This window comes from Lissotriton helveticus, chromosome 2_1 (genome assembly GCF_964261635.1).
Source record: "Lissotriton helveticus chromosome 2_1, aLisHel1.1, whole genome shotgun sequence".
NCBI classification, from domain to species: Eukaryota; Metazoa; Chordata; class Amphibia; order Caudata; family Salamandridae; genus Lissotriton; species Lissotriton helveticus.
In genome coordinates this window covers 455,273,810-455,300,128 of record NC_136059.1, presented here as the reverse complement: position 1 = coordinate 455,300,128, position 26,319 = coordinate 455,273,810, and the positions used below count along the sequence as shown (strand labels likewise).

The 26,319-nt window shown below is 59.3% G+C and overlaps 32 non-coding genes across 32 annotated transcripts; all 32 read right to left on the bottom strand.

Annotated features, from left to right (window-relative positions):
* Positions 1-363: 363 nt before the first annotated feature.
* LOC144821099 (U1 spliceosomal RNA) lies at positions 364-527 on the bottom strand. The gene has a single exon (XR_013608198.1). It is a non-coding gene; the product is annotated as a U1 spliceosomal RNA (small nuclear RNA).
* Positions 528-1,144: 617 nt separating this feature from the next.
* LOC144821098 (U1 spliceosomal RNA) lies at positions 1,145-1,308 on the bottom strand. The gene has a single exon (XR_013608197.1). It is a non-coding gene; the product is annotated as a U1 spliceosomal RNA (small nuclear RNA).
* Positions 1,309-1,925: 617 nt separating this feature from the next.
* LOC144821097 (U1 spliceosomal RNA) lies at positions 1,926-2,089 on the bottom strand. The gene has a single exon (XR_013608196.1). It is a non-coding gene; the product is annotated as a U1 spliceosomal RNA (small nuclear RNA).
* Positions 2,090-2,706: 617 nt separating this feature from the next.
* Positions 2,707-2,870, bottom strand: LOC144821096 (U1 spliceosomal RNA). Its single transcript, XR_013608195.1, has one exon. It is a non-coding gene; the product is annotated as a U1 spliceosomal RNA (small nuclear RNA).
* Positions 2,871-3,487: 617 nt separating this feature from the next.
* On the bottom strand, positions 3,488-3,651 carry LOC144821095 (U1 spliceosomal RNA). The gene has a single exon (XR_013608194.1). It is a non-coding gene; the product is annotated as a U1 spliceosomal RNA (small nuclear RNA).
* Positions 3,652-4,268: 617 nt separating this feature from the next.
* Positions 4,269-4,432, bottom strand: LOC144821094 (U1 spliceosomal RNA). Its single transcript, XR_013608193.1, has one exon. It is a non-coding gene; the product is annotated as a U1 spliceosomal RNA (small nuclear RNA).
* Positions 4,433-5,323: 891 nt separating this feature from the next.
* On the bottom strand, positions 5,324-5,487 carry LOC144821093 (U1 spliceosomal RNA). The gene has a single exon (XR_013608192.1). It is a non-coding gene; the product is annotated as a U1 spliceosomal RNA (small nuclear RNA).
* Positions 5,488-6,104: 617 nt separating this feature from the next.
* On the bottom strand, positions 6,105-6,268 carry LOC144821092 (U1 spliceosomal RNA). Its single transcript, XR_013608191.1, has one exon. It is a non-coding gene; the product is annotated as a U1 spliceosomal RNA (small nuclear RNA).
* Positions 6,269-6,885: 617 nt separating this feature from the next.
* On the bottom strand, positions 6,886-7,049 carry LOC144821091 (U1 spliceosomal RNA). The gene has a single exon (XR_013608190.1). It is a non-coding gene; the product is annotated as a U1 spliceosomal RNA (small nuclear RNA).
* Positions 7,050-7,666: 617 nt separating this feature from the next.
* LOC144821090 (U1 spliceosomal RNA) lies at positions 7,667-7,830 on the bottom strand. The gene has a single exon (XR_013608189.1). It is a non-coding gene; the product is annotated as a U1 spliceosomal RNA (small nuclear RNA).
* A 617-nt stretch (positions 7,831-8,447) lies between these two features.
* Positions 8,448-8,611, bottom strand: LOC144821089 (U1 spliceosomal RNA). Its single transcript, XR_013608188.1, has one exon. It is a non-coding gene; the product is annotated as a U1 spliceosomal RNA (small nuclear RNA).
* Positions 8,612-9,228: 617 nt separating this feature from the next.
* LOC144821088 (U1 spliceosomal RNA) lies at positions 9,229-9,392 on the bottom strand. Its single transcript, XR_013608187.1, has one exon. It is a non-coding gene; the product is annotated as a U1 spliceosomal RNA (small nuclear RNA).
* A 617-nt stretch (positions 9,393-10,009) lies between these two features.
* Positions 10,010-10,173, bottom strand: LOC144821087 (U1 spliceosomal RNA). The gene has a single exon (XR_013608186.1). It is a non-coding gene; the product is annotated as a U1 spliceosomal RNA (small nuclear RNA).
* A 617-nt stretch (positions 10,174-10,790) lies between these two features.
* On the bottom strand, positions 10,791-10,954 carry LOC144821086 (U1 spliceosomal RNA). Its single transcript, XR_013608185.1, has one exon. It is a non-coding gene; the product is annotated as a U1 spliceosomal RNA (small nuclear RNA).
* A 617-nt stretch (positions 10,955-11,571) lies between these two features.
* On the bottom strand, positions 11,572-11,735 carry LOC144821085 (U1 spliceosomal RNA). Its single transcript, XR_013608184.1, has one exon. It is a non-coding gene; the product is annotated as a U1 spliceosomal RNA (small nuclear RNA).
* Positions 11,736-12,352: 617 nt separating this feature from the next.
* On the bottom strand, positions 12,353-12,516 carry LOC144821084 (U1 spliceosomal RNA). Its single transcript, XR_013608183.1, has one exon. It is a non-coding gene; the product is annotated as a U1 spliceosomal RNA (small nuclear RNA).
* Positions 12,517-13,133: 617 nt separating this feature from the next.
* On the bottom strand, positions 13,134-13,297 carry LOC144821083 (U1 spliceosomal RNA). Its single transcript, XR_013608182.1, has one exon. It is a non-coding gene; the product is annotated as a U1 spliceosomal RNA (small nuclear RNA).
* Positions 13,298-14,188: 891 nt separating this feature from the next.
* On the bottom strand, positions 14,189-14,352 carry LOC144821082 (U1 spliceosomal RNA). The gene has a single exon (XR_013608181.1). It is a non-coding gene; the product is annotated as a U1 spliceosomal RNA (small nuclear RNA).
* A 617-nt stretch (positions 14,353-14,969) lies between these two features.
* LOC144821081 (U1 spliceosomal RNA) lies at positions 14,970-15,133 on the bottom strand. The gene has a single exon (XR_013608180.1). It is a non-coding gene; the product is annotated as a U1 spliceosomal RNA (small nuclear RNA).
* Positions 15,134-15,750: 617 nt separating this feature from the next.
* LOC144821080 (U1 spliceosomal RNA) lies at positions 15,751-15,914 on the bottom strand. Its single transcript, XR_013608179.1, has one exon. It is a non-coding gene; the product is annotated as a U1 spliceosomal RNA (small nuclear RNA).
* A 617-nt stretch (positions 15,915-16,531) lies between these two features.
* LOC144821079 (U1 spliceosomal RNA) lies at positions 16,532-16,695 on the bottom strand. The gene has a single exon (XR_013608178.1). It is a non-coding gene; the product is annotated as a U1 spliceosomal RNA (small nuclear RNA).
* A 617-nt stretch (positions 16,696-17,312) lies between these two features.
* On the bottom strand, positions 17,313-17,476 carry LOC144821078 (U1 spliceosomal RNA). Its single transcript, XR_013608177.1, has one exon. It is a non-coding gene; the product is annotated as a U1 spliceosomal RNA (small nuclear RNA).
* Positions 17,477-18,093: 617 nt separating this feature from the next.
* LOC144821077 (U1 spliceosomal RNA) lies at positions 18,094-18,257 on the bottom strand. Its single transcript, XR_013608176.1, has one exon. It is a non-coding gene; the product is annotated as a U1 spliceosomal RNA (small nuclear RNA).
* Positions 18,258-18,874: 617 nt separating this feature from the next.
* On the bottom strand, positions 18,875-19,038 carry LOC144821076 (U1 spliceosomal RNA). Its single transcript, XR_013608175.1, has one exon. It is a non-coding gene; the product is annotated as a U1 spliceosomal RNA (small nuclear RNA).
* Positions 19,039-19,929: 891 nt separating this feature from the next.
* Positions 19,930-20,093, bottom strand: LOC144821075 (U1 spliceosomal RNA). The gene has a single exon (XR_013608174.1). It is a non-coding gene; the product is annotated as a U1 spliceosomal RNA (small nuclear RNA).
* Positions 20,094-20,710: 617 nt separating this feature from the next.
* Positions 20,711-20,874, bottom strand: LOC144821074 (U1 spliceosomal RNA). The gene has a single exon (XR_013608173.1). It is a non-coding gene; the product is annotated as a U1 spliceosomal RNA (small nuclear RNA).
* A 617-nt stretch (positions 20,875-21,491) lies between these two features.
* On the bottom strand, positions 21,492-21,655 carry LOC144821073 (U1 spliceosomal RNA). Its single transcript, XR_013608172.1, has one exon. It is a non-coding gene; the product is annotated as a U1 spliceosomal RNA (small nuclear RNA).
* Positions 21,656-22,272: 617 nt separating this feature from the next.
* LOC144821072 (U1 spliceosomal RNA) lies at positions 22,273-22,436 on the bottom strand. The gene has a single exon (XR_013608171.1). It is a non-coding gene; the product is annotated as a U1 spliceosomal RNA (small nuclear RNA).
* Positions 22,437-23,053: 617 nt separating this feature from the next.
* LOC144821071 (U1 spliceosomal RNA) lies at positions 23,054-23,217 on the bottom strand. Its single transcript, XR_013608170.1, has one exon. It is a non-coding gene; the product is annotated as a U1 spliceosomal RNA (small nuclear RNA).
* Positions 23,218-23,834: 617 nt separating this feature from the next.
* Positions 23,835-23,998, bottom strand: LOC144821070 (U1 spliceosomal RNA). Its single transcript, XR_013608169.1, has one exon. It is a non-coding gene; the product is annotated as a U1 spliceosomal RNA (small nuclear RNA).
* An 891-nt stretch (positions 23,999-24,889) lies between these two features.
* LOC144820466 (U1 spliceosomal RNA) lies at positions 24,890-25,053 on the bottom strand. The gene has a single exon (XR_013607793.1). It is a non-coding gene; the product is annotated as a U1 spliceosomal RNA (small nuclear RNA).
* A 617-nt stretch (positions 25,054-25,670) lies between these two features.
* Positions 25,671-25,834, bottom strand: LOC144820459 (U1 spliceosomal RNA). The gene has a single exon (XR_013607786.1). It is a non-coding gene; the product is annotated as a U1 spliceosomal RNA (small nuclear RNA).
* Positions 25,835-26,319: the final 485 nt, after the last annotated feature.

The following is a 26,319-nucleotide window of genomic DNA, read 5'->3' as shown; positions in this document are numbered from 1 at the left end:
TCACTACTCTGCACGCAGCTCACATGGGGGGAAAGCCAGGGCTACAGCTAGCACACCAGAGGGCTTGGCAGGTCGAAATCGGGCCCAAAAGCAGATCTGTCAGGCCCTCCAAACTGTGCGCAAGCAAAGGCTACGGCAAGCAGAGAAGAGGGCTTGCCAGGCCGAAATCGGGCCCAGAAGCACGTTTCTAAGCCCTAACCCAGCATCCCCCAAGCTCGTCAATTCGCATATGTAATGGGCCCTCGCCCACTCCCCATTCCAGCCAGCTTACAGCACCCTGGACGGACGACAAGAAACGTCAAAGGGTGCTCCAGACTCCTTTTTATTTTTCTCTCCCTTTTTGTCTTTCTTGAAACCAGAGATCAGGGGAAAGCGCGAACGCAGTCCCCCACTACCAGAAATTATGCAGTCGAGTATCCCGCATTTGGGGACATCGCAGGGGTCAGCACATCCGAAGTGCAATGGATGAGCCTCACCCTGGGAGAACCACCTTCGTGATCATGGTGTCTCCCCTGCCAGGTAAGTATGAGTTGGAAGGGGACAGGGCGAGGGCGGCCCGCATGGCATCTCCCCGCAGAGCGAGGGTGGCATCCACACAGGGAAGGCCTGAGGCCGGGCGAGGCAGAGCATGGGCCTTGTGAGGCCCAAGGTTGCCCAGCCAAGGGCCCTGTGCCCACTTTGGAAAGCGCGCAGCTACCCACAGCAGCTTCCCACAGGCCTCGGCCGGCCTGCAAAATTTGCATGTCCACGCCCACCAGCAGCGCCAATCAGGGCCCTGCTTTCACTACTCTGCACGCAGCTCACATGGGGGGAAAGCCAGGGCTACAGCTAGCACACCAGAGGGCTTGGCAGGTCGAAATCGGGCCCAAAAGCAGATCTGTCAGGCCCTCCAAACTGTGCGCAAGCAAAGGCTACGGCAAGCAGAGAAGAGGGCTTGCCAGGCCGAAATCGGGCCCAGAAGCACGTTTCTAAGCCCTAACCCAGCATCCCCCAAGCTCGTCAATTCGCATATGTAATGGGCCCTCGCCCACTCCCCATTCCAGCCAGCTTACAGCACCCTGGACGGACGACAAGAAACGTCAAAGGGTGCTCCAGACTCCTTTTTATTTTTCTCTCCCTTTTTGTCTTTCTTGAAACCAGAGATCAGGGGAAAGCGCGAACGCAGTCCCCCACTACCAGAAATTATGCAGTCGAGTATCCCGCATTTGGGGACATCGCAGGGGTCAGCACATCCGAAGTGCAATGGATGAGCCTCACCCTGGGAGAACCACCTTCGTGATCATGGTGTCTCCCCTGCCAGGTAAGTATGAGTTGGAAGGGGACAGGGCGAGGACGGCCCGCATGGCATCTCCCCGCAGAGCGAGGGTGGCATCCACACAGGGAAGGCCTGAGGCCGGGCGAGGCAGAGCATGGGCCTTGTGAGGCCCAAGGTTGCCCAGCCAAGGGCCCTGTGCCCACTTTGGAAAGCGCGCAGCTACCCACAGCAGCTTCCCACAGGCCTCGGCCGGCCTGCAAAATTTGCATGTCCACGCCCACCAGCAGCGCCAATCAGGGCCCTGCTTTCACTACTCTGCACGCAGCTCACATGGGGGGAAAGCCAGGGCTACAGCTAGCACACCAGAGGGCTTGGCAGGTCGAAATCGGGCCCAAAAGCAGATCTGTCAGGCCCTCCAAACTGTGCGCAAGCAAAGGCTACGGCAAGCAGAGAAGAGGGCTTGCCAGGCCGAAATCGGGCCCAGAAGCACGTTTCTAAGCCCTAACCCAGCATCCCCCAAGCTCGTCAATTCGCATATGTAATGGGCCCTCGCCCACTCCCCATTCCAGCCAGCTTACAGCACCCTGGACGGACGACAAGAAACGTCAAAGGGTGCTCCAGACTCCTTTTTATTTTTCTCTCCCTTTTTGTCTTTCTTGAAACCAGAGATCAGGGGAAAGCGCGAACGCAGTCCCCCACTACCAGAAATTATGCAGTCGAGTATCCCGCATTTGGGGACATCGCAGGGGTCAGCACATCCGAAGTGCAATGGATGAGCCTCACCCTGGGAGAACCACCTTCGTGATCATGGTGTCTCCCCTGCCAGGTAAGTATGAGTTGGAAGGGGACAGGGCGAGGGCGGCCCGCATGGCATCTCCCCGCAGAGCGAGGGTGGCATCCACACAGGGAAGGCCTGAGGCCGGGCGAGGCAGAGCATGGGCCTTGTGAGGCCCAAGGTTGCCCAGCCAAGGGCCCTGTGCCCACTTTGGAAAGCGCGCAGCTACCCACAGCAGCTTCCCACAGGCCTCGGCCGGCCTGCAAAATTTGCATGTCCACGCCCACCAGCAGCGCCAATCAGGGCCCTGCTTTCACTACTCTGCACGCAGCTCACATGGGGGGAAAGCCAGGGCTACAGCTAGCACACCAGAGGGCTTGGCAGGTCGAAATCGGGCCCAAAAGCAGATCTGTCAGGCCCTCCAAACTGTGCGCAAGCAAAGGCTACGGCAAGCAGAGAAGAGGGCTTGCCAGGCCGAAATCGGGCCCAGAAGCACGTTTCTAAGCCCTAACCCAGCATCCCCCAAGCTCGTCAATTCGCATATGTAATGGGCCCTCGCCCACTCCCCATTCCAGCCAGCTTACAGCACCCTGGACGGACGACAAGAAACGTCAAAGGGTGCTCCAGACTCCTTTTTATTTTTCTCTCCCTTTTTGTCTTTCTTGAAACCAGAGATCAGGGGAAAGCGCGAACGCAGTCCCCCACTACCAGAAATTATGCAGTCGAGTATCCCGCATTTGGGGACATCGCAGGGGTCAGCACATCCGAAGTGCAATGGATGAGCCTCACCCTGGGAGAACCACCTTCGTGATCATGGTGTCTCCCCTGCCAGGTAAGTATGAGTTGGAAGGGGACAGGGCGAGGGCGGCCCGCATGGCATCTCCCCGCAGAGCGAGGGTGGCATCCACACAGGGAAGGCCTGAGGCCGGGCGAGGCAGAGCATGGGCCTTGTGAGGCCCAAGGTTGCCCAGCCAAGGGCCCTGTGCCCACTTTGGAAAGCGCGCAGCTACCCACAGCAGCTTCCCACAGGCCTCGGCCGGCCTGCAAAATTTGCATGTCCACGCCCACCAGCAGCGCCAATCAGGGCCCTGCTTTCACTACTCTGCACGCAGCTCACATGGGGGGAAAGCCAGGGCTACAGCTAGCACACCAGAGGGCTTGGCAGGTCGAAATCGGGCCCAAAAGCAGATCTGTCAGGCCCTCCAAACTGTGCGCAAGCAAAGGCTACGGCAAGCAGAGAAGAGGGCTTGCCAGGCCGAAATCGGGCCCAGAAGCACGTTTCTAAGCCCTAACCCAGCATCCCCCAAGCTCGTCAATTCGCATATGTAATGGGCCCTCGCCCACTCCCCATTCCAGCCAGCTTACAGCACCCTGGACGGACGACAAGAAACGTCAAAGGGTGCTCCAGACTCCTTTTTATTTTTCTCTCCCTTTTTGTCTTTCTTGAAACCAGAGATCAGGGGAAAGCGCGAACGCAGTCCCCCACTACCAGAAATTATGCAGTCGAGTATCCCGCATTTGGGGACATCGCAGGGGTCAGCACATCCGAAGTGCAATGGATGAGCCTCACCCTGGGAGAACCACCTTCGTGATCATGGTGTCTCCCCTGCCAGGTAAGTATGAGTTGGAAGGGGACAGGGCGAGGGCGGCCCGCATGGCATCTCCCCGCAGAGCGAGGGTGGCATCCACACAGGGAAGGCCTGAGGCCGGGCGAGGCAGAGCATGGGCCTTGTGAGGCCCAAGGTTGCCCAGCCAAGGGCCCTGTGCCCACTTTGGAAAGCGCGCAGCTACCCACAGCAGCTTCCCACAGGCCTCGGCCGGCCTGCAAAATTTGCATGTCCACGCCCACCAGCAGCGCCAATCAGGGCCCTGCTTTCACTACTCTGCACGCAGCTCACATGGGGGGAAAGCCAGGGCTACAGCTAGCACACCAGAGGGCTTGGCAGGTCGAAATCGGGCCCAAAAGCAGATCTGTCAGGCCCTCCAAACTGTGCGCAAGCAAAGGCTACGGCAAGCAGAGAAGAGGGCTTGCCAGGCCGAAATCGGGCCCAGAAGCACGTTTCTAAGCCCTAACCCAGCATCCCCCAAGCTCGTCAATTCGCATATGTAATGGGCCCTCGCCCACTCCCCATTCCAGCCAGCTTACAGCACCCTGGACGGACGACAAGAAACGTCAAAGGGTGCTCCAGACTCCTTTTTATTTTTCTCTCCCTTTTTGTCTTTCTTGAAACCAGAGATCAGGGGAAAGCGCGAACGCAGTCCCCCACTACCAGAAATTATGCAGTCGAGTATCCCGCATTTGGGGACATCGCAGGGGTCAGCACATCCGAAGTGCAATGGATGAGCCTCACCCTGGGAGAACCACCTTCGTGATCATGGTGTCTCCCCTGCCAGGTAAGTATGAGTTGGAAGGGGACAGGGCGAGGGCGGCCCGCATGGCATCTCCCCGCAGAGCGAGGGTGGCATCCACACAGGGAAGGCCTGAGGCCGGGCGAGGCAGAGCATGGGCCTTGTGAGGCCCAAGGTTGCCCAGCCAAGGGCCCTGTGCCCACTTTGGAAAGCGCGCAGCTACCCACAGCAGCTTCCCACAGGCCTCGGCCGGCCTGCAAAATTTGCATGTCCACGCCCACCAGGGCCCTGCTTTCACTATACTGCACGCAGCTCACACGGGCGGGAAAGCCAGGGCTACAGCACTCACAGAAGGGGGCTTGCCAGGTCGATTTTGGGCCCAGAAGCAGAGATTTGGGGCTTTTGATGCTCAAGACCTGCCACTGAAGCCAACTCTAGAGTAGGCAGTGACCTGTTGCCTGGCTAGGCCCCAGTTGACTGCTTGTGGCTGAAAGTCAGAGACAAAGCGGCCAGCAAGCGAGCAGGGGTTCTCGCCCCGAGCCCCTCACGCCTTCCCGAACGCTCCCAAACGCAGCAGAACCCTCGCCGGGCAGAGCCCTCGCCGGGCCACAGCCTGGGGTTCTCAGCCAGAGTCTGGGCCCGGGAAGGCTAGGGTGAGGCAAGTGGCTGGCAGCCAGGCCACAGCCCCAGGGCTGGCGATCGAAAGGAGCAGACATGTCACCTGGCCAGGGCCTACTGCCCTGTCTCTGGATAGGTCCCCAGAGTGGGAGGCTTCAACTATCCCATCATTCCCCAGGCTCAGCACTTTGCATGCTATCCCCTCTTGCCCACGCCCCCTTCCAATCCAGCCGCAGCACCCTGGACAGACCACAGAAGACGACGAAAGGTGCTCCAGACTCCTTTTTATTTTTCTCTCCCTTTTTGTCTTTCTTGAAACCAGAGATCAGGGGAAAGCGCGAACGCAGTCCCCCACTACCAGAAATTATGCAGTCGAGTATCCCGCATTTGGGGACATCGCAGGGGTCAGCACATCCGAAGTGCAATGGATGAGCCTCACCCTGGGAGAACCACCTTCGTGATCATGGTGTCTCCCCTGCCAGGTAAGTATGAGTTGGAAGGGGACAGGGCGAGGGCGGCCCGCATGGCATCTCCCCGCAGAGCGAGGGTGGCATCCACACAGGGAAGGCCTGAGGCCGGGCGAGGCAGAGCATGGGCCTTGTGAGGCCCAAGGTTGCCCAGCCAAGGGCCCTGTGCCCACTTTGGAAAGCGCGCAGCTACCCACAGCAGCTTCCCACAGGCCTCGGCCGGCCTGCAAAATTTGCATGTCCACGCCCACCAGCAGCGCCAATCAGGGCCCTGCTTTCACTACTCTGCACGCAGCTCACATGGGGGGAAAGCCAGGGCTACAGCTAGCACACCAGAGGGCTTGGCAGGTCGAAATCGGGCCCAAAAGCAGATCTGTCAGGCCCTCCAAACTGTGCGCAAGCAAAGGCTACGGCAAGCAGAGAAGAGGGCTTGCCAGGCCGAAATCGGGCCCAGAAGCACGTTTCTAAGCCCTAACCCAGCATCCCCCAAGCTCGTCAATTCGCATATGTAATGGGCCCTCGCCCACTCCCCATTCCAGCCAGCTTACAGCACCCTGGACGGACGACAAGAAACGTCAAAGGGTGCTCCAGACTCCTTTTTATTTTTCTCTCCCTTTTTGTCTTTCTTGAAACCAGAGATCAGGGGAAAGCGCGAACGCAGTCCCCCACTACCAGAAATTATGCAGTCGAGTATCCCGCATTTGGGGACATCGCAGGGGTCAGCACATCCGAAGTGCAATGGATGAGCCTCACCCTGGGAGAACCACCTTCGTGATCATGGTGTCTCCCCTGCCAGGTAAGTATGAGTTGGAAGGGGACAGGGCGAGGGCGGCCCGCATGGCATCTCCCCGCAGAGCGAGGGTGGCATCCACACAGGGAAGGCCTGAGGCCGGGCGAGGCAGAGCATGGGCCTTGTGAGGCCCAAGGTTGCCCAGCCAAGGGCCCTGTGCCCACTTTGGAAAGCGCGCAGCTACCCACAGCAGCTTCCCACAGGCCTCGGCCGGCCTGCAAAATTTGCATGTCCACGCCCACCAGCAGCGCCAATCAGGGCCCTGCTTTCACTACTCTGCACGCAGCTCACATGGGGGGAAAGCCAGGGCTACAGCTAGCACACCAGAGGGCTTGGCAGGTCGAAATCGGGCCCAAAAGCAGATCTGTCAGGCCCTCCAAACTGTGCGCAAGCAAAGGCTACGGCAAGCAGAGAAGAGGGCTTGCCAGGCCGAAATCGGGCCCAGAAGCACGTTTCTAAGCCCTAACCCAGCATCCCCCAAGCTCGTCAATTCGCATATGTAATGGGCCCTCGCCCACTCCCCATTCCAGCCAGCTTACAGCACCCTGGACGGACGACAAGAAACGTCAAAGGGTGCTCCAGACTCCTTTTTATTTTTCTCTCCCTTTTTGTCTTTCTTGAAACCAGAGATCAGGGGAAAGCGCGAACGCAGTCCCCCACTACCAGAAATTATGCAGTCGAGTATCCCGCATTTGGGGACATCGCAGGGGTCAGCACATCCGAAGTGCAATGGATGAGCCTCACCCTGGGAGAACCACCTTCGTGATCATGGTGTCTCCCCTGCCAGGTAAGTATGAGTTGGAAGGGGACAGGGCGAGGACGGCCCGCATGGCATCTCCCCGCAGAGCGAGGGTGGCATCCACACAGGGAAGGCCTGAGGCCGGGCGAGGCAGAGCATGGGCCTTGTGAGGCCCAAGGTTGCCCAGCCAAGGGCCCTGTGCCCACTTTGGAAAGCGCGCAGCTACCCACAGCAGCTTCCCACAGGCCTCGGCCGGCCTGCAAAATTTGCATGTCCACGCCCACCAGCAGCGCCAATCAGGGCCCTGCTTTCACTACTCTGCACGCAGCTCACATGGGGGGAAAGCCAGGGCTACAGCTAGCACACCAGAGGGCTTGGCAGGTCGAAATCGGGCCCAAAAGCAGATCTGTCAGGCCCTCCAAACTGTGCGCAAGCAAAGGCTACGGCAAGCAGAGAAGAGGGCTTGCCAGGCCGAAATCGGGCCCAGAAGCACGTTTCTAAGCCCTAACCCAGCATCCCCCAAGCTCGTCAATTCGCATATGTAATGGGCCCTCGCCCACTCCCCATTCCAGCCAGCTTACAGCACCCTGGACGGACGACAAGAAACGTCAAAGGGTGCTCCAGACTCCTTTTTATTTTTCTCTCCCTTTTTGTCTTTCTTGAAACCAGAGATCAGGGGAAAGCGCGAACGCAGTCCCCCACTACCAGAAATTATGCAGTCGAGTATCCCGCATTTGGGGACATCGCAGGGGTCAGCACATCCGAAGTGCAATGGATGAGCCTCACCCTGGGAGAACCACCTTCGTGATCATGGTGTCTCCCCTGCCAGGTAAGTATGAGTTGGAAGGGGACAGGGCGAGGGCGGCCCGCATGGCATCTCCCCGCAGAGCGAGGGTGGCATCCACACAGGGAAGGCCTGAGGCCGGGCGAGGCAGAGCATGGGCCTTGTGAGGCCCAAGGTTGCCCAGCCAAGGGCCCTGTGCCCACTTTGGAAAGCGCGCAGCTACCCACAGCAGCTTCCCACAGGCCTCGGCCGGCCTGCAAAATTTGCATGTCCACGCCCACCAGCAGCGCCAATCAGGGCCCTGCTTTCACTACTCTGCACGCAGCTCACATGGGGGGAAAGCCAGGGCTACAGCTAGCACACCAGAGGGCTTGGCAGGTCGAAATCGGGCCCAAAAGCAGATCTGTCAGGCCCTCCAAACTGTGCGCAAGCAAAGGCTACGGCAAGCAGAGAAGAGGGCTTGCCAGGCCGAAATCGGGCCCAGAAGCACGTTTCTAAGCCCTAACCCAGCATCCCCCAAGCTCGTCAATTCGCATATGTAATGGGCCCTCGCCCACTCCCCATTCCAGCCAGCTTACAGCACCCTGGACGGACGACAAGAAACGTCAAAGGGTGCTCCAGACTCCTTTTTATTTTTCTCTCCCTTTTTGTCTTTCTTGAAACCAGAGATCAGGGGAAAGCGCGAACGCAGTCCCCCACTACCAGAAATTATGCAGTCGAGTATCCCGCATTTGGGGACATCGCAGGGGTCAGCACATCCGAAGTGCAATGGATGAGCCTCACCCTGGGAGAACCACCTTCGTGATCATGGTGTCTCCCCTGCCAGGTAAGTATGAGTTGGAAGGGGACAGGGCGAGGGCGGCCCGCATGGCATCTCCCCGCAGAGCGAGGGTGGCATCCACACAGGGAAGGCCTGAGGCCGGGCGAGGCAGAGCATGGGCCTTGTGAGGCCCAAGGTTGCCCAGCCAAGGGCCCTGTGCCCACTTTGGAAAGCGCGCAGCTACCCACAGCAGCTTCCCACAGGCCTCGGCCGGCCTGCAAAATTTGCATGTCCACGCCCACCAGCAGCGCCAATCAGGGCCCTGCTTTCACTACTCTGCACGCAGCTCACATGGGGGGAAAGCCAGGGCTACAGCTAGCACACCAGAGGGCTTGGCAGGTCGAAATCGGGCCCAAAAGCAGATCTGTCAGGCCCTCCAAACTGTGCGCAAGCAAAGGCTACGGCAAGCAGAGAAGAGGGCTTGCCAGGCCGAAATCGGGCCCAGAAGCACGTTTCTAAGCCCTAACCCAGCATCCCCCAAGCTCGTCAATTCGCATATGTAATGGGCCCTCGCCCACTCCCCATTCCAGCCAGCTTACAGCACCCTGGACGGACGACAAGAAACGTCAAAGGGTGCTCCAGACTCCTTTTTATTTTTCTCTCCCTTTTTGTCTTTCTTGAAACCAGAGATCAGGGGAAAGCGCGAACGCAGTCCCCCACTACCAGAAATTATGCAGTCGAGTATCCCGCATTTGGGGACATCGCAGGGGTCAGCACATCCGAAGTGCAATGGATGAGCCTCACCCTGGGAGAACCACCTTCGTGATCATGGTGTCTCCCCTGCCAGGTAAGTATGAGTTGGAAGGGGACAGGGCGAGGGCGGCCCGCATGGCATCTCCCCGCAGAGCGAGGGTGGCATCCACACAGGGAAGGCCTGAGGCCGGGCGAGGCAGAGCATGGGCCTTGTGAGGCCCAAGGTTGCCCAGCCAAGGGCCCTGTGCCCACTTTGGAAAGCGCGCAGCTACCCACAGCAGCTTCCCACAGGCCTCGGCCGGCCTGCAAAATTTGCATGTCCACGCCCACCAGCAGCGCCAATCAGGGCCCTGCTTTCACTACTCTGCACGCAGCTCACATGGGGGGAAAGCCAGGGCTACAGCTAGCACACCAGAGGGCTTGGCAGGTCGAAATCGGGCCCAAAAGCAGATCTGTCAGGCCCTCCAAACTGTGCGCAAGCAAAGGCTACGGCAAGCAGAGAAGAGGGCTTGCCAGGCCGAAATCGGGCCCAGAAGCACGTTTCTAAGCCCTAACCCAGCATCCCCCAAGCTCGTCAATTCGCATATGTAATGGGCCCTCGCCCACTCCCCATTCCAGCCAGCTTACAGCACCCTGGACGGACGACAAGAAACGTCAAAGGGTGCTCCAGACTCCTTTTTATTTTTCTCTCCCTTTTTGTCTTTCTTGAAACCAGAGATCAGGGGAAAGCGCGAACGCAGTCCCCCACTACCAGAAATTATGCAGTCGAGTATCCCGCATTTGGGGACATCGCAGGGGTCAGCACATCCGAAGTGCAATGGATGAGCCTCACCCTGGGAGAACCACCTTCGTGATCATGGTGTCTCCCCTGCCAGGTAAGTATGAGTTGGAAGGGGACAGGGCGAGGACGGCCCGCATGGCATCTCCCCGCAGAGCGAGGGTGGCATCCACACAGGGAAGGCCTGAGGCCGGGCGAGGCAGAGCATGGGCCTTGTGAGGCCCAAGGTTGCCCAGCCAAGGGCCCTGTGCCCACTTTGGAAAGCGCGCAGCTACCCACAGCAGCTTCCCACAGGCCTCGGCCGGCCTGCAAAATTTGCATGTCCACGCCCACCAGCAGCGCCAATCAGGGCCCTGCTTTCACTACTCTGCACGCAGCTCACATGGGGGGAAAGCCAGGGCTACAGCTAGCACACCAGAGGGCTTGGCAGGTCGAAATCGGGCCCAAAAGCAGATCTGTCAGGCCCTCCAAACTGTGCGCAAGCAAAGGCTACGGCAAGCAGAGAAGAGGGCTTGCCAGGCCGAAATCGGGCCCAGAAGCACGTTTCTAAGCCCTAACCCAGCATCCCCCAAGCTCGTCAATTCGCATATGTAATGGGCCCTCGCCCACTCCCCATTCCAGCCAGCTTACAGCACCCTGGACGGACGACAAGAAACGTCAAAGGGTGCTCCAGACTCCTTTTTATTTTTCTCTCCCTTTTTGTCTTTCTTGAAACCAGAGATCAGGGGAAAGCGCGAACGCAGTCCCCCACTACCAGAAATTATGCAGTCGAGTATCCCGCATTTGGGGACATCGCAGGGGTCAGCACATCCGAAGTGCAATGGATGAGCCTCACCCTGGGAGAACCACCTTCGTGATCATGGTGTCTCCCCTGCCAGGTAAGTATGAGTTGGAAGGGGACAGGGCGAGGGCGGCCCGCATGGCATCTCCCCGCAGAGCGAGGGTGGCATCCACACAGGGAAGGCCTGAGGCCGGGCGAGGCAGAGCATGGGCCTTGTGAGGCCCAAGGTTGCCCAGCCAAGGGCCCTGTGCCCACTTTGGAAAGCGCGCAGCTACCCACAGCAGCTTCCCACAGGCCTCGGCCGGCCTGCAAAATTTGCATGTCCACGCCCACCAGCAGCGCCAATCAGGGCCCTGCTTTCACTACTCTGCACGCAGCTCACATGGGGGGAAAGCCAGGGCTACAGCTAGCACACCAGAGGGCTTGGCAGGTCGAAATCGGGCCCAAAAGCAGATCTGTCAGGCCCTCCAAACTGTGCGCAAGCAAAGGCTACGGCAAGCAGAGAAGAGGGCTTGCCAGGCCGAAATCGGGCCCAGAAGCACGTTTCTAAGCCCTAACCCAGCATCCCCCAAGCTCGTCAATTCGCATATGTAATGGGCCCTCGCCCACTCCCCATTCCAGCCAGCTTACAGCACCCTGGACGGACGACAAGAAACGTCAAAGGGTGCTCCAGACTCCTTTTTATTTTTCTCTCCCTTTTTGTCTTTCTTGAAACCAGAGATCAGGGGAAAGCGCGAACGCAGTCCCCCACTACCAGAAATTATGCAGTCGAGTATCCCGCATTTGGGGACATCGCAGGGGTCAGCACATCCGAAGTGCAATGGATGAGCCTCACCCTGGGAGAACCACCTTCGTGATCATGGTGTCTCCCCTGCCAGGTAAGTATGAGTTGGAAGGGGACAGGGCGAGGGCGGCCCGCATGGCATCTCCCCGCAGAGCGAGGGTGGCATCCACACAGGGAAGGCCTGAGGCCGGGCGAGGCAGAGCATGGGCCTTGTGAGGCCCAAGGTTGCCCAGCCAAGGGCCCTGTGCCCACTTTGGAAAGCGCGCAGCTACCCACAGCAGCTTCCCACAGGCCTCGGCCGGCCTGCAAAATTTGCATGTCCACGCCCACCAGCAGCGCCAATCAGGGCCCTGCTTTCACTACTCTGCACGCAGCTCACATGGGGGGAAAGCCAGGGCTACAGCTAGCACACCAGAGGGCTTGGCAGGTCGAAATCGGGCCCAAAAGCAGATCTGTCAGGCCCTCCAAACTGTGCGCAAGCAAAGGCTACGGCAAGCAGAGAAGAGGGCTTGCCAGGCCGAAATCGGGCCCAGAAGCACGTTTCTAAGCCCTAACCCAGCATCCCCCAAGCTCGTCAATTCGCATATGTAATGGGCCCTCGCCCACTCCCCATTCCAGCCAGCTTACAGCACCCTGGACGGACGACAAGAAACGTCAAAGGGTGCTCCAGACTCCTTTTTATTTTTCTCTCCCTTTTTGTCTTTCTTGAAACCAGAGATCAGGGGAAAGCGCGAACGCAGTCCCCCACTACCAGAAATTATGCAGTCGAGTATCCCGCATTTGGGGACATCGCAGGGGTCAGCACATCCGAAGTGCAATGGATGAGCCTCACCCTGGGAGAACCACCTTCGTGATCATGGTGTCTCCCCTGCCAGGTAAGTATGAGTTGGAAGGGGACAGGGCGAGGGCGGCCCGCATGGCATCTCCCCGCAGAGCGAGGGTGGCATCCACACAGGGAAGGCCTGAGGCCGGGCGAGGCAGAGCATGGGCCTTGTGAGGCCCAAGGTTGCCCAGCCAAGGGCCCTGTGCCCACTTTGGAAAGCGCGCAGCTACCCACAGCAGCTTCCCACAGGCCTCGGCCGGCCTGCAAAATTTGCATGTCCACGCCCACCAGCAGCGCCAATCAGGGCCCTGCTTTCACTACTCTGCACGCAGCTCACATGGGGGGAAAGCCAGGGCTACAGCTAGCACACCAGAGGGCTTGGCAGGTCGAAATCGGGCCCAAAAGCAGATCTGTCAGGCCCTCCAAACTGTGCGCAAGCAAAGGCTACGGCAAGCAGAGAAGAGGGCTTGCCAGGCCGAAATCGGGCCCAGAAGCACGTTTCTAAGCCCTAACCCAGCATCCCCCAAGCTCGTCAATTCGCATATGTAATGGGCCCTCGCCCACTCCCCATTCCAGCCAGCTTACAGCACCCTGGACGGACGACAAGAAACGTCAAAGGGTGCTCCAGACTCCTTTTTATTTTTCTCTCCCTTTTTGTCTTTCTTGAAACCAGAGATCAGGGGAAAGCGCGAACGCAGTCCCCCACTACCAGAAATTATGCAGTCGAGTATCCCGCATTTGGGGACATCGCAGGGGTCAGCACATCCGAAGTGCAATGGATGAGCCTCACCCTGGGAGAACCACCTTCGTGATCATGGTGTCTCCCCTGCCAGGTAAGTATGAGTTGGAAGGGGACAGGGCGAGGGCGGCCCGCATGGCATCTCCCCGCAGAGCGAGGGTGGCATCCACACAGGGAAGGCCTGAGGCCGGGCGAGGCAGAGCATGGGCCTTGTGAGGCCCAAGGTTGCCCAGCCAAGGGCCCTGTGCCCACTTTGGAAAGCGCGCAGCTACCCACAGCAGCTTCCCACAGGCCTCGGCCGGCCTGCAAAATTTGCATGTCCACGCCCACCAGGGCCCTGCTTTCACTATACTGCACGCAGCTCACACGGGCGGGAAAGCCAGGGCTACAGCACTCACAGAAGGGGGCTTGCCAGGTCGATTTTGGGCCCAGAAGCAGAGATTTGGGGCTTTTGATGCTCAAGACCTGCCACTGAAGCCAACTCTAGAGTAGGCAGTGACCTGTTGCCTGGCTAGGCCCCAGTTGACTGCTTGTGGCTGAAAGTCAGAGACAAAGCGGCCAGCAAGCGAGCAGGGGTTCTCGCCCCGAGCCCCTCACGCCTTCCCGAACGCTCCCAAACGCAGCAGAACCCTCGCCGGGCAGAGCCCTCGCCGGGCCACAGCCTGGGGTTCTCAGCCAGAGTCTGGGCCCGGGAAGGCTAGGGTGAGGCAAGTGGCTGGCAGCCAGGCCACAGCCCCAGGGCTGGCGATCGAAAGGAGCAGACATGTCACCTGGCCAGGGCCTACTGCCCTGTCTCTGGATAGGTCCCCAGAGTGGGAGGCTTCAACTATCCCATCATTCCCCAGGCTCAGCACTTTGCATGCTATCCCCTCTTGCCCACGCCCCCTTCCAATCCAGCCGCAGCACCCTGGACAGACCACAGAAGACGACGAAAGGTGCTCCAGACTCCTTTTTATTTTTCTCTCCCTTTTTGTCTTTCTTGAAACCAGAGATCAGGGGAAAGCGCGAACGCAGTCCCCCACTACCAGAAATTATGCAGTCGAGTATCCCGCATTTGGGGACATCGCAGGGGTCAGCACATCCGAAGTGCAATGGATGAGCCTCACCCTGGGAGAACCACCTTCGTGATCATGGTGTCTCCCCTGCCAGGTAAGTATGAGTTGGAAGGGGACAGGGCGAGGGCGGCCCGCATGGCATCTCCCCGCAGAGCGAGGGTGGCATCCACACAGGGAAGGCCTGAGGCCGGGCGAGGCAGAGCATGGGCCTTGTGAGGCCCAAGGTTGCCCAGCCAAGGGCCCTGTGCCCACTTTGGAAAGCGCGCAGCTACCCACAGCAGCTTCCCACAGGCCTCGGCCGGCCTGCAAAATTTGCATGTCCACGCCCACCAGCAGCGCCAATCAGGGCCCTGCTTTCACTACTCTGCACGCAGCTCACATGGGGGGAAAGCCAGGGCTACAGCTAGCACACCAGAGGGCTTGGCAGGTCGAAATCGGGCCCAAAAGCAGATCTGTCAGGCCCTCCAAACTGTGCGCAAGCAAAGGCTACGGCAAGCAGAGAAGAGGGCTTGCCAGGCCGAAATCGGGCCCAGAAGCACGTTTCTAAGCCCTAACCCAGCATCCCCCAAGCTCGTCAATTCGCATATGTAATGGGCCCTCGCCCACTCCCCATTCCAGCCAGCTTACAGCACCCTGGACGGACGACAAGAAACGTCAAAGGGTGCTCCAGACTCCTTTTTATTTTTCTCTCCCTTTTTGTCTTTCTTGAAACCAGAGATCAGGGGAAAGCGCGAACGCAGTCCCCCACTACCAGAAATTATGCAGTCGAGTATCCCGCATTTGGGGACATCGCAGGGGTCAGCACATCCGAAGTGCAATGGATGAGCCTCACCCTGGGAGAACCACCTTCGTGATCATGGTGTCTCCCCTGCCAGGTAAGTATGAGTTGGAAGGGGACAGGGCGAGGGCGGCCCGCATGGCATCTCCCCGCAGAGCGAGGGTGGCATCCACACAGGGAAGGCCTGAGGCCGGGCGAGGCAGAGCATGGGCCTTGTGAGGCCCAAGGTTGCCCAGCCAAGGGCCCTGTGCCCACTTTGGAAAGCGCGCAGCTACCCACAGCAGCTTCCCACAGGCCTCGGCCGGCCTGCAAAATTTGCATGTCCACGCCCACCAGCAGCGCCAATCAGGGCCCTGCTTTCACTACTCTGCACGCAGCTCACATGGGGGGAAAGCCAGGGCTACAGCTAGCACACCAGAGGGCTTGGCAGGTCGAAATCGGGCCCAAAAGCAGATCTGTCAGGCCCTCCAAACTGTGCGCAAGCAAAGGCTACGGCAAGCAGAGAAGAGGGCTTGCCAGGCCGAAATCGGGCCCAGAAGCACGTTTCTAAGCCCTAACCCAGCATCCCCCAAGCTCGTCAATTCGCATATGTAATGGGCCCTCGCCCACTCCCCATTCCAGCCAGCTTACAGCACCCTGGACGGACGACAAGAAACGTCAAAGGGTGCTCCAGACTCCTTTTTATTTTTCTCTCCCTTTTTGTCTTTCTTGAAACCAGAGATCAGGGGAAAGCGCGAACGCAGTCCCCCACTACCAGAAATTATGCAGTCGAGTATCCCGCATTTGGGGACATCGCAGGGGTCAGCACATCCGAAGTGCAATGGATGAGCCTCACCCTGGGAGAACCACCTTCGTGATCATGGTGTCTCCCCTGCCAGGTAAGTATGAGTTGGAAGGGGACAGGGCGAGGACGGCCCGCATGGCATCTCCCCGCAGAGCGAGGGTGGCATCCACACAGGGAAGGCCTGAGGCCGGGCGAGGCAGAGCATGGGCCTTGTGAGGCCCAAGGTTGCCCAGCCAAGGGCCCTGTGCCCACTTTGGAAAGCGCGCAGCTACCCACAGCAGCTTCCCACAGGCCTCGGCCGGCCTGCAAAATTTGCATGTCCACGCCCACCAGCAGCGCCAATCAGGGCCCTGCTTTCACTACTCTGCACGCAGCTCACATGGGGGGAAAGCCAGGGCTACAGCTAGCACACCAGAGGGCTTGGCAGGTCGAAATCGGGCCCAAAAGCAGATCTGTCAGGCCCTCCAAACTGTGCGCAAGCAAAGGCTACGGCAAGCAGAGAAGAGGGCTTGCCAGGCCGAAATCGGGCCCAGAAGCACGTTTCTAAGCCCTAACCCAGCATCCCCCAAGCTCGTCAATTCGCATATGTAATGGGCCCTCGCCCACTCCCCATTCCAGCCAGCTTACAGCACCCTGGACGGACGACAAGAAACGTCAAAGGGTGCTCCAGACTCCTTTTTATTTTTCTCTCCCTTTTTGTCTTTCTTGAAACCAGAGATCAGGGGAAAGCGCGAACGCAGTCCCCCACTACCAGAAATTATGCAGTCGAGTATCCCGCATTTGGGGACATCGCAGGGGTCAGCACATCCGAAGTGCAATGGATGAGCCTCACCCTGGGAGAACCACCTTCGTGATCATGGTGTCTCCCCTGCCAGGTAAGTATGAGTTGGAAGGGGACAGGGCGAGGGCGGCCCGCATGGCATCTCCCCGCAGAGCGAGGGTGGCATCCACACAGGGAAGGCCTGAGGCCGGGCGAGGCAGAGCATGGGCCTTGTGAGGCCCAAGGTTGCCCAGCCAAGGGCCCTGTGCCCACTTTGGAAAGCGCGCAGCTACCCACAGCAGCTTCCCACAGGCCTCGGCCGGCCTGCAAAATTTGCATGTCCACGCCCACCAGCAGCGCCAATCAGGGCCCTGCTTTCACTACTCTGCACGCAGCTCACATGGGGGGAAAGCCAGGGCTACAGCTAGCACACCAGAGGGCTTGGCAGGTCGAAATCGGGCCCAAAAGCAGATCTGTCAGGCCCTCCAAACTGTGCGCAAGCAAAGGCTACGGCAAGCAGAGAAGAGGGCTTGCCAGGCCGAAATCGGGCCCAGAAGCACGTTTCTAAGCCCTAACCCAGCATCCCCCAAGCTCGTCAATTCGCATATGTAATGGGCCCTCGCCCACTCCCCATTCCAGCCAGCTTACAGCACCCTGGACGGACGACAAGAAACGTCAAAGGGTGCTCCAGACTCCTTTTTATTTTTCTCTCCCTTTTTGTCTTTCTTGAAACCAGAGATCAGGGGAAAGCGCGAACGCAGTCCCCCACTACCAGAAATTATGCAGTCGAGTATCCCGCATTTGGGGACATCGCAGGGGTCAGCACATCCGAAGTGCAATGGATGAGCCTCACCCTGGGAGAACCACCTTCGTGATCATGGTGTCTCCCCTGCCAGGTAAGTATGAGTTGGAAGGGGACAGGGCGAGGGCGGCCCGCATGGCATCTCCCCGCAGAGCGAGGGTGGCATCCACACAGGGAAGGCCTGAGGCCGGGCGAGGCAGAGCATGGGCCTTGTGAGGCCCAAGGTTGCCCAGCCAAGGGCCCTGTGCCCACTTTGGAAAGCGCGCAGCTACCCACAGCAGCTTCCCACAGGCCTCGGCCGGCCTGCAAAATTTGCATGTCCACGCCCACCAGCAGCGCCAATCAGGGCCCTGCTTTCACTACTCTGCACGCAGCTCACATGGGGGGAAAGCCAGGGCTACAGCTAGCACACCAGAGGGCTTGGCAGGTCGAAATCGGGCCCAAAAGCAGATCTGTCAGGCCCTCCAAACTGTGCGCAAGCAAAGGCTACGGCAAGCAGAGAAGAGGGCTTGCCAGGCCGAAATCGGGCCCAGAAGCACGTTTCTAAGCCCTAACCCAGCATCCCCCAAGCTCGTCAATTCGCATATGTAATGGGCCCTCGCCCACTCCCCATTCCAGCCAGCTTACAGCACCCTGGACGGACGACAAGAAACGTCAAAGGGTGCTCCAGACTCCTTTTTATTTTTCTCTCCCTTTTTGTCTTTCTTGAAACCAGAGATCAGGGGAAAGCGCGAACGCAGTCCCCCACTACCAGAAATTATGCAGTCGAGTATCCCGCATTTGGGGACATCGCAGGGGTCAGCACATCCGAAGTGCAATGGATGAGCCTCACCCTGGGAGAACCACCTTCGTGATCATGGTGTCTCCCCTGCCAGGTAAGTATGAGTTGGAAGGGGACAGGGCGAGGGCGGCCCGCATGGCATCTCCCCGCAGAGCGAGGGTGGCATCCACACAGGGAAGGCCTGAGGCCGGGCGAGGCAGAGCATGGGCCTTGTGAGGCCCAAGGTTGCCCAGCCAAGGGCCCTGTGCCCACTTTGGAAAGCGCGCAGCTACCCACAGCAGCTTCCCACAGGCCTCGGCCGGCCTGCAAAATTTGCATGTCCACGCCCACCAGCAGCGCCAATCAGGGCCCTGCTTTCACTACTCTGCACGCAGCTCACATGGGGGGAAAGCCAGGGCTACAGCTAGCACACCAGAGGGCTTGGCAGGTCGAAATCGGGCCCAAAAGCAGATCTGTCAGGCCCTCCAAACTGTGCGCAAGCAAAGGCTACGGCAAGCAGAGAAGAGGGCTTGCCAGGCCGAAATCGGGCCCAGAAGCACGTTTCTAAGCCCTAACCCAGCATCCCCCAAGCTCGTCAATTCGCATATGTAATGGGCCCTCGCCCACTCCCCATTCCAGCCAGCTTACAGCACCCTGGACGGACGACAAGAAACGTCAAAGGGTGCTCCAGACTCCTTTTTATTTTTCTCTCCCTTTTTGTCTTTCTTGAAACCAGAGATCAGGGGAAAGCGCGAACGCAGTCCCCCACTACCAGAAATTATGCAGTCGAGTATCCCGCATTTGGGGACATCGCAGGGGTCAGCACATCCGAAGTGCAATGGATGAGCCTCACCCTGGGAGAACCACCTTCGTGATCATGGTGTCTCCCCTGCCAGGTAAGTATGAGTTGGAAGGGGACAGGGCGAGGGCGGCCCGCATGGCATCTCCCCGCAGAGCGAGGGTGGCATCCACACAGGGAAGGCCTGAGGCCGGGCGAGGCAGAGCATGGGCCTTGTGAGGCCCAAGGTTGCCCAGCCAAGGGCCCTGTGCCCACTTTGGAAAGCGCGCAGCTACCCACAGCAGCTTCCCACAGGCCTCGGCCGGCCTGCAAAATTTGCATGTCCACGCCCACCAGGGCCCTGCTTTCACTATACTGCACGCAGCTCACACGGGCGGGAAAGCCAGGGCTACAGCACTCACAGAAGGGGGCTTGCCAGGTCGATTTTGGGCCCAGAAGCAGAGATTTGGGGCTTTTGATGCTCAAGACCTGCCACTGAAGCCAACTCTAGAGTAGGCAGTGACCTGTTGCCTGGCTAGGCCCCAGTTGACTGCTTGTGGCTGAAAGTCAGAGACAAAGCGGCCAGCAAGCGAGCAGGGGTTCTCGCCCCGAGCCCCTCACGCCTTCCCGAACGCTCCCAAACGCAGCAGAACCCTCGCCGGGCAGAGCCCTCGCCGGGCCACAGCCTGGGGTTCTCAGCCAGAGTCTGGGCCCGGGAAGGCTAGGGTGAGGCAAGTGGCTGGCAGCCAGGCCACAGCCCCAGGGCTGGCGATCGAAAGGAGCAGACATGTCACCTGGCCAGGGCCTACTGCCCTGTCTCTGGATAGGTCCCCAGAGTGGGAGGCTTCAACTATCCCATCATTCCCCAGGCTCAGCACTTTGCATGCTATCCCCTCTTGCCCACGCCCCCTTCCAATCCAGCCGCAGCACCCTGGACAGACCACAGAAGACGACGAAAGGTGCTCCAGACTCCTTTTTATTTTTCTCTCCCTTTTTGTCTTTCTTGAAACCAGAGATCAGGGGAAAGCGCGAACGCAGTCCCCCACTACCAGAAATTATGCAGTCGAGTATCCCGCATTTGGGGACATCGCAGGGGTCAGCACATCCGAAGTGCAATGGATGAGCCTCACCCTGGGAGAACCACCTTCGTGATCATGGTGTCTCCCCTGCCAGGTAAGTATGAGTTGGAAGGGGACAGGGCGAGGGCGGCCCGCATGGCATCTCCCCGCAGAGCGAGGGTGGCATCCACACAGGGAAGGCCTGAGGCCGGGCGAGGCAGAGCATGGGCCTTGTGAGGCCCAAGGTTGCCCAGCCAAGGGCCCTGTGCCCACTTTGGAAAGCGCGCAGCTACCCACAGCAGCTTCCCACAGGCCTCGGCCGGCCTGCAAAATTTGCATGTCCACGCCCACCAGCAGCGCCAATCAGGGCCCTGCTTTCACTACTCTGCACGCAGCTCACATGGGGGGAAAGCCAGGGCTACAGCTAGCACACCAGAGGGCTTGGCAGGTCGAAATCGGGCCCAAAAGCAGATCTGTCAGGCCCTCCAAACTGTGCGCAAGCAAAGGCTACGGCAAGCAGAGAAGAGGGCTTGCCAGGCCGAAATCGGGCCCAGAAGCACGTTTCTAAGCCCTAACCCAGCATCCCCCAAGCTCGTCAATTCGCATATGTAATGGGCCCTCGCCCACTCCCCATTCCAGCCAGCTTACAGCACCCTGGACGGACGACAAGAAACGTCAAAGGGTGCTCCAGACTCCTTTTTATTTTTCTCTCCCTTTTTGTCTTTCTTGAAACCAGAGATCAGGGGAAAGCGCGAACGCAGTCCCCCACTACCAGAAATTATGCAGTCGAGTATCCCGCATTTGGGGACATCGCAGGGGTCAGCACATCCGAAGTGCAATGGATGAGCCTCACCCTGGGAGAACCACCTTCGTGATCATGGTGTCTCCCCTGCCAGGTAAGTATGAGTTGGAAGGGGACAGGGCGAGGGCGGCCCGCATGGCATCTCCCCGCAGAGCGAGGGTGGCATCCACACAGGGAAGGCCTGAGGCCGGGCGAGGCAGAGCATGGGCCTTGTGAGGCCCAAGGTTGCCCAGCCAAGGGCCCTGTGCCCACTTTGGAAAGCGCGCAGCTACCCACAGCAGCTTCCCACAGGCCTCGGCCGGCCTGCAAAATTTGCATGTCCACGCCCACCAGCAGCGCCAATCAGGGCCCTGCTTTCACTACTCTGCACGCAGCTCACATGGGGGGAAAGCCAGGGCTACAGCTAGCACACCAGAGGGCTTGGCAGGTCGAAATCGGGCCCAAAAGCAGATCTGTCAGGCCCTCCAAACTGTGCGCAAGCAAAGGCTACGGCAAGCAGAGAAGAGGGCTTGCCAGGCCGAAATCGGGCCCAGAAGCACGTTTCTAAGCCCTAACCCAGCATCCCCCAAGCTCGTCAATTCGCATATGTAATGGGCCCTCGCCCACTCCCCATTCCAGCCAGCTTACAGCACCCTGGACGGACGACAAGAAACGTCAAAGGGTGCTCCAGACTCCTTTTTATTTTTCTCTCCCTTTTTGTCTTTCTTGAAACCAGAGATCAGGGGAAAGCGCGAACGCAGTCCCCCACTACCAGAAATTATGCAGTCGAGTATCCCGCATTTGGGGACATCGCAGGGGTCAGCACATCCGAAGTGCAATGGATGAGCCTCACCCTGGGAGAACCACCTTCGTGATCATGGTGTCTCCCCTGCCAGGTAAGTATGAGTTGGAAGGGGACAGGGCGAGGACGGCCCGCATGGCATCTCCCCGCAGAGCGAGGGTGGCATCCACACAGGGAAGGCCTGAGGCCGGGCGAGGCAGAGCATGGGCCTTGTGAGGCCCAAGGTTGCCCAGCCAAGGGCCCTGTGCCCACTTTGGAAAGCGCGCAGCTACCCACAGCAGCTTCCCACAGGCCTCGGCCGGCCTGCAAAATTTGCATGTCCACGCCCACCAGCAGCGCCAATCAGGGCCCTGCTTTCACTACTCTGCACGCAGCTCACATGGGGGGAAAGCCAGGGCTACAGCTAGCACACCAGAGGGCTTGGCAGGTCGAAATCGGGCCCAAAAGCAGATCTGTCAGGCCCTCCAAACTGTGCGCAAGCAAAGGCTACGGCAAGCAGAGAAGAGGGCTTGCCAGGCCGAAATCGGGCCCAGAAGCACTTTTCTAAGCCCTAACCCAGCATCCCCCAAGCTCGTCAATTCGCATATGTAATGGGCCCTCGCCCACTCCCCATTCCAGCCAGCTTACAGCACCCTGGACGGACGACAAGAAACGTCAAAGGGTGCTCCAGACTCCTTTTTATTTTTCTCTCCCTTTTTGTCTTTCTTGAAACCAGAGATCAGGGGAAAGCGCGAACGCAGTCCCCCACTACCAGAAATTATGCAGTCGAGTATCCCGCATTTGGGGACATCGCAGGGGTCAGCACATCCGAAGTGCAATGGATGAGCCTCACCCTGGGAGAACCACCTTCGTGATCATGGTGTCTCCCCTGCCAGGTAAGTATGAGTTGGAAGGGGACAGGGCGAGGGCGGCCCGCATGGCATCTCCCCGCAGAGCGAGGGTGGCATCCACACAGGGAAGGCCTGAGGCCGGGCGAGGCAGAGCATGGGCCTTGTGAGGCCCAAGGTTGCCCAGCCAAGGGCCCTGTGCCCACTTTGGAAAGCGCGCAGCTACCCACAGCAGCTTCCCACAGGCCTCGGCCGGCCTGCAAAATTTGCATGTCCACGCCCACCAGCAGCGCCAATCAGGGCCCTGCTTTCACTACTCTGCACGCAGCTCACATGGGGGGAAAGCCAGGGCTACAGCTAGCACACCAGAGGGCTTGGCAGGTCGAAATCGGGCCCAAAAGCAGATCTGTCAGGCCCTCCAAACTGTGCGCAAGCAAAGGCTACGGCAAGCAGAGAAGAGGGCTTGCCAGGCCGAAATCGGGCCCAGAAGCACGTTTCTAAGCCCTAACCCAGCATCCCCCAAGCTCGTCAATTCGCATATGTAATGGGCCCTCGCCCACTCCCCATTCCAGCCAGCTTACAGCACCCTGGACGGACGACAAGAAACGTCAAAGGGTGCTCCAGACTCCTTTTTATTTTTCTCTCCCTTTTTGTCTTTCTTGAAACCAGAGATCAGGGGAAAGCGCGAACGCAGTCCCCCACTACCAGAAATTATGCAGTCGAGTATCCCGCATTTGGGGACATCGCAGGGGTCAGCACATCCGAAGTGCAATGGATGAGCCTCACCCTGGGAGAACCACCTTCGTGATCATGGTGTCTCCCCTGCCAGGTAAGTATGAGTTGGAAGGGGACAGGGCGAGGGCGGCCCGCATGGCATCTCCCCGCAGAGCGAGGGTGGCATCCACACAGGGAAGGCCTGAGGCCGGGCGAGGCAGAGCATGGGCCTTGTGAGGCCCAAGGTTGCCCAGCCAAGGGCCCTGTGCCCACTTTGGAAAGCGCGCAGCTACCCACAGCAGCTTCCCACAGGCCTCGGCCGGCCTGCAAAATTTGCATGTCCACGCCCACCAGCAGCGCCAATCAGGGCCCTGCTTTCACTACTCTGCACGCAGCTCACATGGGGGGAAAGCCAGGGCTACAGCTAGCACACCAGAGGGCTTGGCAGGTCGAAATCGGGCCCAAAAGCAGATCTGTCAGGCCCTCCAAACTGTGCGCAAGCAAAGGCTACGGCAAGCAGAGAAGAGGGCTTGCCAGGCCGAAATCGGGCCCAGAAGCACGTTTCTAAGCCCTAACCCAGCATCCCCCAAGCTCGTCAATTCGCATATGTAATGGGCCCTCGCCCACTCCCCATTCCAGCCAGCTTACAGCACCCTGGACGGACGACAAGAAACGTCAAAGGGTGCTCCAGACTCCTTTTTATTTTTCTCTCCCTTTTTGTCTTTCTTGAAACCAGAGATCAGGGGAAAGCGCGAACGCAGTCCCCCACTACCAGAAATTATGCAGTCGAGTATCCCGCATTTGGGGACATCGCAGGGGTCAGCACATCCGAAGTGCAATGGATGAGCCTCACCCTGGGAGAACCACCTTCGTGATCATGGTGTCTCCCCTGCCAGGTAAGTATGAGTTGGAAGGGGACAGGGCGAGGGCGGCCCGCATGGCATCTCCCCGCAGAGCGAGGGTGGCATCCACACAGGGAAGGCCTGAGGCCGGGCGAGGCAGAGCATGGGCCTTGTGAGGCCCAAGGTTGCCCAGCCAAGGGCCCTGTGCCCACTTTGGAAAGCGCGCAGCTACCCACAGCAGCTTCCCACAGGCCTCGGCCGGCCTGCAAAATTTGCATGTCCACGCCCACCAGGGCCCTGCTTTCACTATACTGCACGCAGCTCACACGGGCGGGAAAGCCAGGGCTACAGCACTCACAGAAGGGGGCTTGCCAGGTCGATTTTGGGCCCAGAAGCAGAGATTTGGGGCTTTTGATGCTCAAGACCTGCCACTGAAGCCAACTCTAGAGTAGGCAGTGACCTGTTGCCTGGCTAGGCCCCAGTTGACTGCTTGTGGCTGAAAGTCAGAGACAAAGCGGCCAGCAAGCGAGCAGGGGTTCTCGCCCCGAGCCCCTCACGCCTTCCCGAACGCTCCCAAACGCAGCAGAACCCTCGCCGGGCAGAGCCCTCGCCGGGCCACAGCCTGGGGTTCTCAGCCAGAGTCTGGGCCCGGGAAGGCTAGGGTGAGGCAAGTGGCTGGCAGCCAGGCCACAGCCCCAGGGCTGGCGATCGAAAGGAGCAGACATGTCACCTGGCCAGGGCCTACTGCCCTGTCTCTGGATAGGTCCCCAGAGTGGGAGGCTTCAACTATCCCATCATTCCCCAGGCTCAGCACTTTGCATGCGATCCCCTCTTGCCCACGCCCCCTTCCAATCCAGCCGCAGCACCCTGGACAGACCACAGAAGACGACGAAAGGTGCTCCAGACTCCTTTTTATTTTTCTCTCCCTTATTGTCTTTCTTGAAACCAGAGATCAGGGGAAAGCGCGAACGCAGTCCCCCACTACCAGAAATTATGCAGTCGAGTATCCCGCATTTGGGGACATCGCAGGGGTCAGCACATCCGAAGTGCAATGGATGAGCCTCACCCTGAGAGAACCACCTTCGTGATCATGGTGTCTCCCCTGCCAGGTAAGTATGAGTTGGAAGGGGACAGGGCGAGGGCGGCCCGCATGGCATCTCCCCGCAGAGCGAGGGTGGCATCCACACAGGGAAGGCCTGAGGCCGGGCGAGGCAGAGCATGGGCCTTGTGAGGCCCAAGGTTGCCCAGCCAAGGGCCCTGTGCCCACTTTGGAAAGCGCGCAGCTACCCACAGCAGCTTCCCACAGGCCTCGGCCGGCCTGCAAAATTTGCATGTCCACGCCCACCAGCAGCGCCAATCAGGGCCCTGCTTTCACTACTCTGCACGCAGCTCACATGGGGGGAAAGCCAGGGCTACAGCTAGCACACCAGAGGGCTTGGCAGGTCGAAATCGGGCCCAAAAGCAGATCTGTCAGGCCCTCCAAACTGTGCGCAAGCAAAGGCTACGGCAAGCAGAGAAGAGGGCTTGCCAGGCCGAAATCGGGCCCAGAAGCACGTTTCTAAGCCCTAACCCAGCATCCCCCAAGCTCGTCAATTCGCATATGTAATGGGCCCTCGCCCACTCCCCATTCCAGCCAGCTTACAGCACCCTGGACGGACGACAAGAAACGTCAAAGGGTGCTCCAGACTCCTTTTTATTTTTCTCTCCCTTTTTGTCTTTCTTGAAACCAGAGATCAGGGGAAAGCGCGAACGCCGTCCCCCACTACCAGAAATTATGCAGTCGAGTATCCCGCATTTGGGGACATCGCAGGGGTCAGCACATCCGAAGTGCAATGGATGAGCCTCACCCTGGGAGAACCACCTTCGTGATCATGGTGTCTCCCCTGCCAGGTAAGTATGAGTTGGAAGGGGACAGGGCGAGGGCGGCCCGCATGGCATCTCCCCGCAGAGCGAGGGTGGCATCCACACAGGGAAGGCCTGAGGCCGGGCGAGGCAGAGCATGGGCCTTGTGAGGCCCAAGGTTGCCCAGCCAAGGGCCCTGTGCCCACTTTGGAAAGCGCGCAGCTACCCACAGCAGCTTCCCACAGGCCTCGGCCGGCCTGCAAAATTTGCATGTCCACGCCCACCAGCAGCGCCAATCAGGGCCCTGCTTTCACTACTCTGCACGCAGCTCACATGGGGGGAAAGCCAGGGCTACAGCTAGCACACCAGAGGGCTTGGCAGGTCGAAATCGGGCCCAAAAGCAGATCTGTCAGGCCCTCCAAACTGTGCGCAAGCAAAGGCTACGGCAAGCAGAGAAGAGGGCTTGCCAGGCCGAAATCGGGCCCAGAAGCACGTTTCTAAGCCCTAACCCAGCATCCCCCAAGCTCGTCAATTCGCATAT